Consider the following 13,939-nt stretch of genomic DNA (forward strand, 5'->3'; position numbering starts at 1 on the left):
AAATTAGTACAACTCGTCATGTCCCTTTGTCAACAGGCTAAATGAAGCTGACGTCTCTGATGGCTGGAAGAAAGCAGGGCTTCTTTGGAAGAGCTCCTCTGGCAGAGTGCAGCAGCCGTAGTAGTTCAGTAAGAATTAAGGACAAAGAAAAACCTTCAGTGTTCAGTTGCTTGGGATCCAGTTCAAACTGCAAGCATGCGGAAAAAAAGAGAGGCGTCTACGACTGGCTGCGTGTGGAGAGGCTCATTTAAACAGTAACCGCTTTTCATTCCACCGTCACTTGTTTTTTGGAGCGGCACTAACCTGAGAGGTGGAGAGGGCAAAAGTAATGAAACTTTTCATCCCCTCTTCCCTGCAGAGCCACTACTGTCATCGGTTATCTGCCGCAGGAAGTTCTTGGCACGTCGTGTTACGAGTACTTCCACCAGGACGACCTCCAGCACCTCGCAGAGACACACAGGCAAGGTGAAGGAGCGAAGACAATTTAGATTCGATAATCGTCGCTCAACACAAGATGTTTATCATGCCTGAAAATGCAGCACATGCTTAATTTTTTTTTTTTACAGAATGTGACCTTTTCTCTAGTCAACAGTACCTTATTTCTGTGATGTTTCTCTGTGCCTTGTGTTGACACCCATGTCCTATCGCTCCGCAGTTCTTCGAAGCAAAGAGAAGATTGAGACACAGTGCTGCAAGTTCAAGACAAAACATGGCTCCTATGTCTCGCTTCAGAGTCAGTGGTTTAGTTTCACGAATACATGGACCAAAGAAGTTGATTTTATCGTGTCTTCAAACTGTGACTTCCTGTCATTTTAGTTTCGTCTTTCCCAGTCCTAATGTGTTGCACCTGTGGCTAGTTACCCCAGCCTTCCCTGTGTCTCTATTTAAGCCTCTGTGTTCCCCAAGCCCTTTGTCGGTTAGTTTGTTGTTCTACTCGTTTCTACACGTCGTGAGATATGGCTTGTCTTGTCCTGCTGTCTCGACCAGCTCTCCCGTCTGGAGCTTCCTTGTTCTCCGTGCGCCTTGTTGCCAGTGTTACTTGTTAGTGTTCCTGTTTTGTTTTTGTCTGGTTTAAAGACTCTTTTTATATTAAATACCTTTTTGTTTGTAACCTCTGCACCCTGGGTCCATCTCATTTCCAACACCGTGACAGAACGAACCGACCAAAACTATGGACCCAGCAGAGGTTAGTTTTTTTGAAAGAGTTTATTATTTTGATTATTTGATGTCGGAGCTGGAGTGGGGGACGCTCAAACACTTTCGAGGGAACCCGCCTGGCTCTGGGAGATACAGTGCCTTGCATAAGTATTCACCCCCCTTGGACTTTTTCCCATTATGTACTGTTACTAACTGGAATTCAAATAGACTTAAATAAACTTTTTCCCGTTTGATCAACAAAACATGCATAGTACTTTGGAGGTGCAAAATAAATGTTATTGTGACACAAACAATAATGAGAACAAAAAAGTTTACATCTGTTGGGTGCATAAGTATTCACCCCCCTGTGTCAATACTTGGTAGAACCCCCTTTCGCTGCAATTACAGCTGCAAGTCTTTTGGGGAATGTCTCTACCAGCTTTGCACATCTAGAGATGGAAAGGTTTGTCCATTCTTCTTGGCAAAACAGATGAAGCTCAGTCAGATTGGATGGAGACCGTCTGTGAACCGCAATCTTCAAGTCTTGCCATAGATTCTCTATTGGATTGAGGTCTGGGCTTTGACTGGGCCATTTTAAGACATTAACATTCTTTAATCCAAACCATTCCTTTGTAGCTCTGGCTGTATGTTTAGGGTCATTGTCCTGCTGGAAGATGAACCTCCGTCCCAGTCTCAAGTCTTTTGCAGACTGCATCAGATTTTCTTCAAGGATTTCCCTGTATTTGGCTCCATCCATCTTTCCCTCTATTCTGACCAGTTTCCCTATACCTGCTGAAGAGAAGCATCCCCACAGCATGATGCTACCACCACCATGTTTCACTGTTGGGATGGTGTGCTCAGGGTGATGGGCAGTGTTGGGTTTTCGCCACACATAGCGTTTTGCATTGAGGCCAAAAAGTTCAATTTTGGTCTCATCTGACCAGAGCACCTTCTTCCACATGTTTGCTGTGTCTCCCACATGGCTTCTGGCAAACTCCAAACGTGATTTTTTATGGATCCCTTTCAACAATGGCTTTCGACTTGCCACTCTTCCATAAAGGCCAGATTTGTGGAGTAGACGACTAATAGTTGTCCTGTGGACAGATTCTCCCACCTCAGCTGTGGATCTCTGCAACTCCTCCAAAGTAACCATGGGCCTCCTGGTTGCTTCTCTGATTAATTTTCTCCTTGTCCGACTCTTCAGTTTGGGTGGACGGCCTCCTCTTGGTAGGTTTGCGGTTGTGCCATATTCTTTCCATTTTCTTATGATGGATTTTATGGTGCTCAGAGAGATGTTAGAAGCTCTGGATATTTTTTTATAACCTAACCCTGGTTCATATTTCTCCACAACTTTATCCCTGACCTGTTTGGTGAGCTCCTTGGTCTTCATGATGCTGTTTGTTCAGTAATGATCTCCAACAAACTCTGAGTCCGTCACAGAACAGGTGTATTTATACTGAGATTAAATTGCAGACAGGTGGACCCTATTTACTAATTATGTGACTTGCAAATGTGACTTGTGAATGCAATTGGTCGCACCAGATCTTTGTTAGGGGTTTCACAGTAAAGGGGGTGAATACATATGCACTCAACACTTTTCAGATTTTTATTTGTAAATAATTGTGAAATCCATGTAATATTTCCCCCCACTTCCAAATGATGCACTATTTTGTTTTGGTCCATTACATAAACTCACGATGAAATAAATTTTAATTTGTGGTTATACCATGACAAAATGTAGAAAAGTCCAAAGGGGGTGAATACTTATGCAAGGCACTGTAGATAGATAGATAGAATCCTTTAATAGTCCCACAGTGGGGAAATTTGAGGGTTTACAGCAGCAGCACAGGAACAGTTCAACAAGAGCAAAAGAAAAGCAAAACAACATAGTAAGAAACAAAAACAACAATGAGCAAAAAAGTAAATAGTAAATAAGTAAATGAATAGTAAGTAGTAGAACAACTAAATAATACAATTAAACAATTAAATTAAATAATTAAATAAACTGCACAAATTGCACGAATTGTGTTGTGTGTTCAATGGGATCACAGCTGGTTGTACAGTCTGACAGCAGCAGGAAGGAAGGACCTGCGGTACCTCTCCCTCACACACCGGGGGTGAATCAGCCGGTGGCTGAAGGAGCTGTTTAGAGCTGCCAGGGTGTCCTGCATGGGGTGGGAGGAGTTGTCCATCAGGGAGGATAGCTTAGCAACCATCCTCCTTTCTCCTACCACCTCCACCATATCCAGTGGACACCCCAGCACACTGCTGGCCTTCCTGATGAGTTTGTTAAGTCTCTTCCTGTCGGCTGTCGAGATGCTGCTGCCCCAGCAGGCCACTCCAAAGAAGATGGCTGATGCCACCACCGAGTCGAAGAAGGTCCTCAGGAGTGCTCCCTGCACACCAAAAGACCTCAGACTCCTCAGCAGATAGAGTCTGCTCTGTCCCTTCTTGTAGATAGCCTGTGTGTGATCAGTCCAGTCCAGTTTATTGTTCAGGTGAACACTCAGGTACTGAGGATCTCACGATGTCAATGTCCGTTCCCTGGATGTTCACTGGTGTCGGAGGAGAGTGTTTACTCCGGCGGAAGTCCACCACCAGCTCCTTGGTTTTTCCAGAGTTGATCTGGAGGCAGTTCCGCTGGCACCATGTTATGAAGTCCTGGTTCAGTTCTCTGTACTCCCTGTCATCACCGGCGGAAATGAGGCCGATGATTGCAGAGTCGTCAGAGTACTTTTGCAGGTGGCAGCGTCATCCACCCCGATGCCAGACTGGTAGGCGAACTGGAGCGGGTCCAAAGATGAGCTCACCAGGGGGCGGAGGTGTGCAAGGACCAGCCTCTCTAGCGTCTTCATCAGGTGGGATGTTAACGCCACCGGTATGAAGCTGCTGAAGTCCTTGGGTCGCGGGGTCTTTGGGACTGAGGGGGGGGGTCGGTGATTGTGGACTGTAGTGTATGAGGAGTGTGGAAGGGGAGCCGAGTGTTGTGGGGGAGGGGGCGGGAGAGAGGGGGGGGCAGTCCACAGGGGGTTGCAGCAGCAGAGAGGACTGGATGGGGGGAGGGGTGGGTGGCTGATCGAATCTGTTGAAGAACAAGTTCAGGTCATTCACCCACTTCTGGTCCCCTAGGCTGTTGGTTGGGCCCCTTGAAGCCAGACATGGTCTTCAGGCCCTTCCAGACCCCGCTGATGTTGTTCTGCTGCAGCTGGTCCTCCATCTTCGTCCTGTAGACCCTTCCCGTCCCTTATCTTCCTCATCAGCTCCCTCTGCACAGTCTATAGCTCGTCCCTGTTACCTGATCTAAAGACCCTCTTCTTTTCCTTGAGGAGGGCCTTTATTTCAGGTGTGATCCATGGTTTGCTGTTGGAGAAACACCGTACAGTCCTGGTGGGGACGGTGTTCTCCGTACAGAAGTTTATATAGTCCGTTATGCAGGTAGTGAGACTGTCGATGTCCTCCCCATGGTCATCAGTGAATACTTCCCACACAGTAGAGTCAAAGCAGTCCTTCAGAGCAGGGCCGGGTCTAGACAGGCATGTATGAGGGGGCAGCCACAAATCTTGAGGGGGCATTGTGCCTAACCCTCAGAGGTGTATAAAGTACTTGAAAAAAATAACTAAGTAAAAGTATAAGTACCACAACTGAAAATTACTTTGGTAAAAGTTAAAGTCACCTAAAAAAAATGTACTTGAGTAAAAGTCTTAAAGTAGCTCACATTAAATGTACTTAAGTATCAAAAGTATCTTGTGAAAAAATATACTCAAGTATCAAAAGTACAAGTACAAGTATTTTATAGTACGCATGAAAGGAAGCAAAACAACCCAAAATTATTCTCCCCTTGTTTTTTATTTCACTTTTTCAGGTGAATGAAATGTGGTATAGAATACCACTCAAAAATAAACAATGTCTAACATAAGAACCACTTTTTAACTATGTTGGGGGAATCCTCATGAGCTGAGGCACAGTAACACCACACAAACAAACTTTCTGGTTCAAGTGGAGAAGTTGAACTTGCGGTTCATCCTCAGCAGAAGCTGATTTTCAAAAGTGTCTGCAGCTAGCCGTGCTCTTTTTGGGCTGAAGATGAGACCTGCTATGCTGAACAGCCTTTCGCAAGCTGCAGAAGCAGGCAGAGGTGTGTTGAGTTTGACAGACAACTTGAGAACCACAGGAAACGTCTTGAGAATCTTGATGTCGTCTGTTGAGTAGGCCAGATACGAATCAAGCTGCTTGGTGGCGCTTGGTGTTTTGTGGGAACTTTTCAGGATGTGGAAGAAGTCTCCCTCATCAGATGAGCCAGATCCAGCCTCTGCTGAAATAGAAGGATCCTCCAACTGCTCCCTGATGTAGTCCAACCCTGAAACACGTGAAACATGTGGTCCACTTTACTCATCTCCTCAGTTAACACGTTTTTCATAGACTTTGCTAAATCTTCAATCCTTGATCGCAGGGTGACCCATGTGATGACTTTGGCAGTAGGAAGAAGATCTGTGAGAAGCTCTCTGAAGGCTTCATTCTCGACAGTTGACAATGGCTGGAGATTGTTGACAACATACTTAACAATGGCCCTGTCAACAGCACTCTGAGATATGGATCGTCGACTTCTGTTGAACGCCGTGCGTCGTCTTCTGTGTCTCCCTCATCCACATGCTCTGCGGCTGCCATGTTTGTAGTGATCTCTCTGCCGCCCCCCCGCGCGGCGCGCGCATCCCGCATTTATACCTTCTTCGCGAGAGTACCGTACGTGGTTCTTCTCGTCCTCTCGGAATCTCATGCAGAGACTATTTTAATTTGTAACGAGTAACGAGGTGGCAAATGTCAAAGTAACGAAGTAAAAGTATATTTTTTAACTTAAAAATGTAGTGAAGTAAAAGTAAAAGTCCTGATAAAAAAAAAAAAAACTCAAGTAAAGTACAAATCCTCAAAAAAAATACTTAAGTAGTGTAACGAAGTACATCTACTTCGTTACTATACACCTCTGCTAACCCTAACCCTAACCCTATTTAGTTTGAGGGGGCACAACATTTATTTGAGGGGGCCAGGCCCCCTCTTGCCCCTGCCTAGACCCGGCCCTGCTTCAGAGCCTCCTTGGCTTCCTCGGACCATCTTTTTACTGTGCGAGTCACAGCTGGCCGCCTTTGCACAAGAGGTTTGTACACAGGCAGGAGGTGCACCAGGTTGTGGTCAGATCTTCCCAGGGGAAGAAGAGGTGATGAAGAGTATGCCTCCTTGGGGTTGGCATATAAGAGGTCCAGTGTCTTATTGTCTCTGGTGTGGCAGGTGACATACTGGGTGAATGTGGGTAGAGTGGAGGACGGAGAGGCATGATTAAAGTCACCAGAGAGAAGGAGGAGTGCATTGGGGTGTTGTGTCAGCAGCCTGCTTGTCGCCGAGTGGATGACGTCACAGGCCGCCTCAGCATTAGCAGAGGGGGGAACATACGCAGCCATCGCGATAACATGCGAGAATTCCCGTGGTAGGTAGCTTGGCCTCATGCTAACGGCTAACAGCTCAATGTCCTTGGTACAGGTCTGCTCCTTGACAGTGATGTGCCCAGGGTTACACCATCTGTCATTAACAAACACTGCCAGACCTCCTCCCTTTCTCTTCCCGCTCTCCGTTGTCCTGTCCGCCCGTATGATGCGGAAGCCGTCCAGTGTAGCATGCGTGTCCGGAATTAGCTCCGTTAGCCATGTCTCCGTAAACAATATGACGCTACACTCACGGTAGTCCATTTGATGGCGAGTCAGCGCTGATAACTCGTCCATCTTGTTGGGGAGAGACCGTACGTTTCCCATGATGATGGAGGGGAGAACGGGTTTAAAACGTCTCCTCCTGGCGCGCCGTTTTGCTCCTGCTCGGCATCCACGTCTCTTCCTCCTTAGCTCGCGGGAGACCTCGGGTCTCTCCCCAGATAGCAGCGCCATGTGCCGGTACGCTAACAGCTGTTCCCTGGAGTAAACAATGGGACCGCGTCTGTGTGCTGGATCCCCGGACACGGTGGTAAAAAGTGCAATAAGCAGCAAAAAGCAAGCGACAAACTTGACGAGTCTTGTTGCCATAGCGCGCTACAACAATTACAAATGAAAAGAAACACAAATAACACAATAAAACAGAAAATAAACATAAAAGGCTCAGTGGTGAGCAAGAGCTGCTGTGTAAAGGCAGCCACTCGTGCGGCGCACGAGTGAGGACCCCGAAGCCTCACTCTTCAGAAGCCAACTCACAGACACCAGCCACCCACAGCCCTGACTGAGTGGAAGCTTGTCCACCTCCAGAGGGCGTTGGAGATCCTTGCGGTGCCTGCTTCAGTCCCTGCCCCGCGCCGGAGGCTCCTGGCTGACGTCTCTCGTTCTCCGACGTCAGTGGTCCTTACAGCGGCGTCTGCTACAGTCCCTGTCCAGCGCCGGAGGGTCCAGGCAGACCCCACTCTGGTTCCGGCGTCGGAGGTCTTCGCGGTGGCGTCGGCTCCAGTCCCTGCTCCGCGCCAGAGGTTCCCAACTGACGTCTCTCATTCTCCGACGTCAGAGATCCTCACAGCGGCGTCGTCTCCAGTCCCTGCTCCGCGCCGGAGGCCCCCAGCTGACGTCTCTCATTCTCCGACGTCAGAGGTCCTCACAGTGGCGTCGGCTTCAGTCCCTCAAAGCCGGAGGCCCCCAGCTGACGTCTATCATTCTCCGACATCAGAGGTTCTCCCAGTGGCGTCGGCTCCAGTCCCTGCTCCGCGCCGGAGGCTCCCAGTTGATGTCTCTCGTTCTCCGACGTCAGTGGTCCTTACAGCGGCGTCTGCTACAGTCCCTGTCCAGCTTCGGAGGGTCCAGGCAGACCCCACTCTGGTTCCGGCGTCGGAGGTCTTCGCGGTGCCAGCTCCGCTCCCTGCTCCAGTCCGCGCTCCAGTCCCTGTCCCATGCCGGAGGGTCCCGGCAGACGCCACTCTAGTACCGGCGTCGGAGATCCTAGCGGTGCCAGCTCCAGTTCTTGCCCCACGTCCGTGGCTGAGGTCAGAGCTCTTGCCCTCTGCCCCTGTCCGATCTTCGGGCCACCCGCCTGAGGAGCTCCAATGCTTGGCTCCTGACCGCCCTTCCGAGCTGCAGAACTCTTTCTTTGAGCGGCCACGGTGCCGCCCTCCCAAGCCTCAGAACTCTGCCTTTGAGAGGCCACGATGCCGCCCTCGCGAGCCTCAGAACTCTGCCTTTGAGCGGCCATGGTGCCGTCCTCCCGAGCCTCAGAACTCTGTCCCTGAGCAGCCACGGAGCCATCGGGCCGGGGCCCTGGACACATCCCGGAGACCCTTCTCCGATTCCCCCCTCCTCCCTCCCGTCTCGGTTCACGTTTGGACCGTCTGGGATCCGGTCCTTGAGGGGGGGGGGGGGGGGGGGGGGGGGGGACTGTGACGTCCTGTCATTTTAGTTTGGTAATTTCTGTCTCCTTGTGTGTTCTGTTTCCTGTTTTATTTTGTAGTCTCGCCTTCCTTGTGTGTTGTTTCCAGCTTCTCGTGTGTGTCACTTCCTGTCTTGGTGATTGTCTTTCCCAGCCTTCCCTGTGTCTCTATTTAAGCCTCTGTGTTCCCCAAGCCCTTTGTCGGTTCACTTGTTGTGCTACTCGTTTCTACACGTCGTGAGATATGGTTTGTCTTGTCCTGCTGTCTCGACCAGCTCTCCCGTCCGGAGCTTCCTGGTTCTCCGTGCGCCTTGTGGCCAGTGTTACTTGTTAGTGTTCCTGTTTTGTTTTTGTCTTGTTTAAAGACTCTTTTTATGTTAAATACCTTTTTGTTTGTAACCTCTGCATCCTGGGTCCATCTCCTTTCTCAAACCGTGACACAAACAGGGTCATCTCGTAAGTATTGCGTCATCCGCCAGGGTATGGTTACGTCCTTCTTGTGTCACAACACCTTTGATACAGAATCACTAGAGAGTGAAATAGTGACCGTCCACATTTAGAACGGTTCAGGAAGTAAATATCCCATTAATTTTCTCAAGTGGCATTTCAGAAAATCTTTCAAGAGTGAAGAAACTACACATCCCATAAAGCACTGCGAATTACCCATTCCAATAACTTCCAGGGCTGCTTCTTGAATGAGATTTCACATGCTTGTACTCATATTCTACAGCTTTAATAACTGATAATATCTAGTTAACCCTGGGGAAAACGTTTTATTGTTGACCTCGTCCACATCCTGCTTCATATTACCATACGTTATATATACTATATTCATACTACATACTATAATCATGCATAAAGTAGTGTGTGTACTCCTTTTCAACAGCAGAGAGCCAAGTCACACAAAAGATGAAGATGAAGCAGTCGACTCCAAAACGCTTCAAGGTAAAAAACAAATACAGATTATTTATTCGTCAGGCATTTATCTCTTGTGTGTGTATTTTTTAACATTATGCTAACAATGATTTAACTTTCTCCTTTTCTTCACAGCTGACACTAAGCAAATACCCATAATTCCCGGCCTTTCCAGTGGTTTGGGCACAATGATCTATGCAGGCAGTATCGGGACCCAAATCGCCAATGAGCTCATCAACACCTACAGGTGCATGGAGTGTATACACAATTGTAATTATCTGTTTCGCACATAAAACTATTTCTCATCATCTAAAAATGATGATGTCAGCATTTCAATTTAGAGTTGTATTTTTGAAAATTTGTAATTTAGAATATCACAGTCTTTGGTATGTTCCATTGCTGTTGAGACTCCACAAGTTAAGCTTTGAGTTGTGTTTAGCTCATTGTCCTGCTGCTGCAGAATGAATCCTTGAGAACAGGACAGTATTGCTGATGGGGCTGCAGCACCACCTGCTTGCAAGTTTCTATAATCGCAGGGCTATAAAAAAGTTTATTTAATTTACACGCAGTGACAAATGTTAAATATTTGACGGATTGATTTAATTAGCTGATTATTAATTATTCATTAGCTAATTGATTTTAAATTATGTTAAATAATTTAAAAGTGATGACGACAGCAAGTTGTGTACCAAAGTTTTGGTCAGCGTACCCCGCAGTTGACTTGTGTAAATATATAAGAGTGATTTTTGTATTTGCTGCTGTGATCTTGAGCAGGATGAACTCTTCTCCATCAAGCGGAGCTTCCAGTCCGTTTGGCTCGGCCCAGGAGAAATGTCCACTGGTTTCCCCTCAAACCAGCAGGAGTGTGAGTGACTGAAATTTGCAGGAGAAGGACAGTCTTTTGGTTGCCATTGTTGACCTTTTTCTCATGCTATATATATATATATATAATATATATATATATATATGTATGTGTGTGTGTGTGTGTATAGTACTTTAGCTCTGATATTTATTCTTTACCTTAGTATTTTGAGAGATGAACTTTTTCCTCTACTCCTTAGAGGCATGTTTTTTGTTTTTCCTGCTTTAATTGATTTGCTGTCAGTTTTAGTGCCATCAGTACATGGCTTGCTACTTTATACGTCCTGTGATATTTACCTTAAGTTTTCATGCAGAATTACTGAACAGTAACATACAGTGTTGTGCAAATTTAGGTCTGTGTAATGTTAATATGAAAGTGAAAGCTAGTCTCTTGTATTTCCAGTCAGTGTTCTGTAAACCTGACAGTTTGATTCACACGTAAGAGAAAATGTGTGCAAGAAATTAATAAGGGGTAAACTTCTTGTACAACCTGTAATCTTGGGTTTAAATACACAGTTCAGAAAAGGGTGAAACCTTGGTTTCTGAGTAAAATGTCTTTATTTCTCCAGGCATCCAGCAGAGAGGACACAGCAGGCAGTTTGTCCCTGTCCCAGTCTGACTCGAGGACGGCAGCGGGCACAGGCAGTGCAACGTCTGAAAGCACAGGTACTGTCCCCAAGTTAATCATAAATCAAGTTTAATTTACTTGTCTTCAAATAATAATAAGAAAATGAACTGTGATCACAAAACCAGGCCAAAGGCTCAAAATGCCCGACCTCAGTCAAGCTCTCGTTATATTGTTGACCAGTGATTTCACAACTGCAGGCTTTTCATCAGGTGATCCAGTTTAATTTTTAGAAAAATAACATTTGTACAGATGCAGTTTGGTTTGACGTGATGTTCATAACACTAAACCTTCAAAGTATATGCAAAGCACATGCATTCATTTTTATCTGATAATATAATAGAAGTACTTTTGTACAAATTTGTTGTTGGCCTGCCGGAGCAGCTAGCACTTGACTCAATGATAAAGACAGTTAATGATTAAGACTGTCATGATTAAGACTGTCTGTGACTTCACTTTTGTTTGAGTATATTATAGAAAATATTTGCAGGTCTTAATGGTTCTTAATGGTTTCATCTGTCTTCATTGATTCACCGGCTTAGTTCCTTTTAATGGCAATTCAATGTTCCAGTCTGTGTAATAGGATGTGATGGTCGTAGGTGTCGTCCCAGCTAGACTTGGATATCATGGTGGTGCCGGGCCTGAGCAGCTTTAGCAACGACGAGGCAGCCATGGCGGTGATCCTGAGCCTGCTGGAGACGGATATAAACATGGGTCAGTCGGGTCAGTTTGAGGACTTGCACTGGCCTTTCTAGCGGGGCATGCTGACCGTCTGCCCCTCTACGTGCTCTTGTGCCATTTTCTTGCCATTTGCCATGAATGTTACATTTTGCCACCGACTGATCTGATTTCGCACAACTGAACCCACTGGTGTCAAGAGAAGCTGGCTGCAGACACAAGAGGGCAGACCTCAACCATGTGTGGATGATGCCAGTGTAAACTTGTTACAGAAAAGAGAGAAGTACACACATGTTGAAATGGTAAACAAGGAGACGTTATATTCTCAATTTGGGTCAATGAAGTAGTAGTAGTAGCAGTAGTGCAACATAAGTGGTTTTAGTATTAATTTAAAGGTAGGGTTGGTGAGTTATTTCTGAAAATCTTTACATGGTATTTTTTAAAATCCTCTTCACGTCCTGACAACTATCAATAAGAAAAGGCCCGAGAGATAAGGCTGAAGCAGAGATGATAGTCGGGTGTCACGGAAGAGTGGGCTTCAATAAGTTGGCAGTCCAAGTTCATGTGTTTTGGGGTGGGAGCTGGGATGTTTCTGCATTTTTTCCAAAGTGTATTCTGCTCTATAGCCTTTCCAGGATGACCAACCCTGGCTTTAAGTGACCAACAGCATGTTAGATAGATAGATAGATACAATGTACTTTTACATCAGTTTTAGAACCGGTTTTATCAAACCTAAACACATATGTGCCACGTGTCGAACACAGACAATAAACCAAACGTTCTCAAAACCAAGTATTATGTAAATGCATCTATGCTACACTTAAAATGTTACTTGAGAAAATGAAACGAGCTTTTCTTAATGATTAATTTTGCCTTGCAGTTGCATCCCCTCCCAGTAGGGGGTAGGGCAACCGCCCCTTAGCGCCCTACTTCCCCCAGCCTTGGTACAAAGACCATCAAAACCGACCAAGGGAACCTGGTTCAGGGAGTGGCTTTGTGATGGGACTGTTTCTGTTTTGTAATAGAATACATACTTGAATATTAACTTGGTTTACATTTTTGGCTCCACAAGGGCCAATCTTTAGCAAAACAAGAAACCTTTCCTTTTTTTCCAACAGAGGAATGTGAGAAGCGTCTGCTCGGCAAAAGATATGTCTGTCAAAAGTTTTTAAAATGAGTATCCACTGAAAAACCTAAGCGGTGGGTGGTCTTTGAAATGGAGGATTTCTCTGTATGTGTTTTAAATAGCGAACGTGCACTAAAGGACCGAGCCCTACGATGCCTATGCTCACGTATATCACACACTTGCTGTACTCTAGACTGTTCTAGACATTTACTGAACACTGAACTCGTGGGGAAGGGGGCGCACAGTGCATGTGAGAATGTTTTTCATGTCCTTGCTCCTTCCCCAACCTGTTGCTCTAAAAAGTATTTGCCTTCGACTGCACAGACAAAAAAGCCATTGTATATATTTAGCTGGGGAGACAGTTATGTTGGTGTGTGTCTACAGTTGAATATCCCATTGCCACGCACGCTTCTCGTGAAGGAAAACTCCATCTTGAAGCATCACTATTTCTATTCTGGGTCTAATTGGTGGAGAAGCAGAGCTGAGAAATCTGTTCTCACACCAGCACTGCAGCCACAAGACAGGTTGATGGTCTGATTGAAGGGTACAGCCTCAGACGTGAATGATTATACTACACAGCTATTTATATCCTTATGACCTTATTTCAAAATCAGTTGGGGAACAGCGCCGGTGGTCTCGGTCTGACAAGCTGAGGAAAGGGGCTTTACCAAAAAGGAAGTACTTTATATTTGACCCCAACGTGACCCTGGACTTTTCGCTACACTGAGATCAACAGTGTCAGAGTGTGTGATGGTGGATTCTAAACCTGGTGACTGGCCTTCATATGTAAACCCTGGTTTTATCACTGGTTCCTCTAGTCTTTAAAGCATAATGTGATTTTGTTGCCTTGAACACGCATGGTACTGGACAATATTTGCAGTTTGCCACCGGTGCCATGCGAAATGGACACTAATGCATTGTGAAGCGGCCCTGCTTGGAGACAAAATGTCTGATATGTGTATGTGCAAACTGTTGTTGATCTATCTGCTGTAACGTGGAAGGGAGGTTGGAGGTTTTTAAAGTAAAAGGTTTTTTCTATGATGGTCTGAATTCTGTTGTCTTTGTCACCATTGTAATTTTGTTGAAAAAGTAATGTTTCATTATTTGTATTAGAGGCAGGACTCTCCCAGTGTCGGCATTTGTTAACAAAATCAGTGACTTTGTTATTATATACAAAAAAAAACGTATGGTTATGCATCCATATTGGTATTACTTGT

At 45.9% G+C, this 13,939-nt stretch overlaps 2 long non-coding RNA genes across 2 annotated transcripts; one reads left to right on the forward strand and one right to left on the reverse strand.

The window, feature by feature from the left end:
* Nucleotides 1-388: 388 nt before the first annotated feature.
* Nucleotides 389-9,072, reverse strand: LOC128428551 (uncharacterized). The gene is made up of 3 exons (XR_008333809.1): nucleotides 8,903-9,072; nucleotides 596-657; nucleotides 389-443 (listed from the first exon to the last, which is right to left on the reverse strand). It is a non-coding gene; the product is annotated as an uncharacterized LOC128428551 (long non-coding RNA).
* Nucleotides 8,631-13,761, forward strand: LOC128428548 (uncharacterized). The gene is made up of 6 exons (XR_008333806.1): nucleotides 8,631-8,973; nucleotides 9,404-9,462; nucleotides 9,568-9,679; nucleotides 10,207-10,297; nucleotides 10,863-10,959; nucleotides 11,518-13,761. It is a non-coding gene; the product is annotated as an uncharacterized LOC128428548 (long non-coding RNA).
* The last annotated feature ends 178 nt before the right edge of the window (nucleotides 13,762-13,939 follow it).

Source organism: Pleuronectes platessa, chromosome 22 (assembly GCF_947347685.1).
Source record: "Pleuronectes platessa chromosome 22, fPlePla1.1, whole genome shotgun sequence".
Classification (NCBI taxonomy): domain Eukaryota; kingdom Metazoa; phylum Chordata; class Actinopteri; order Pleuronectiformes; family Pleuronectidae; genus Pleuronectes; species Pleuronectes platessa.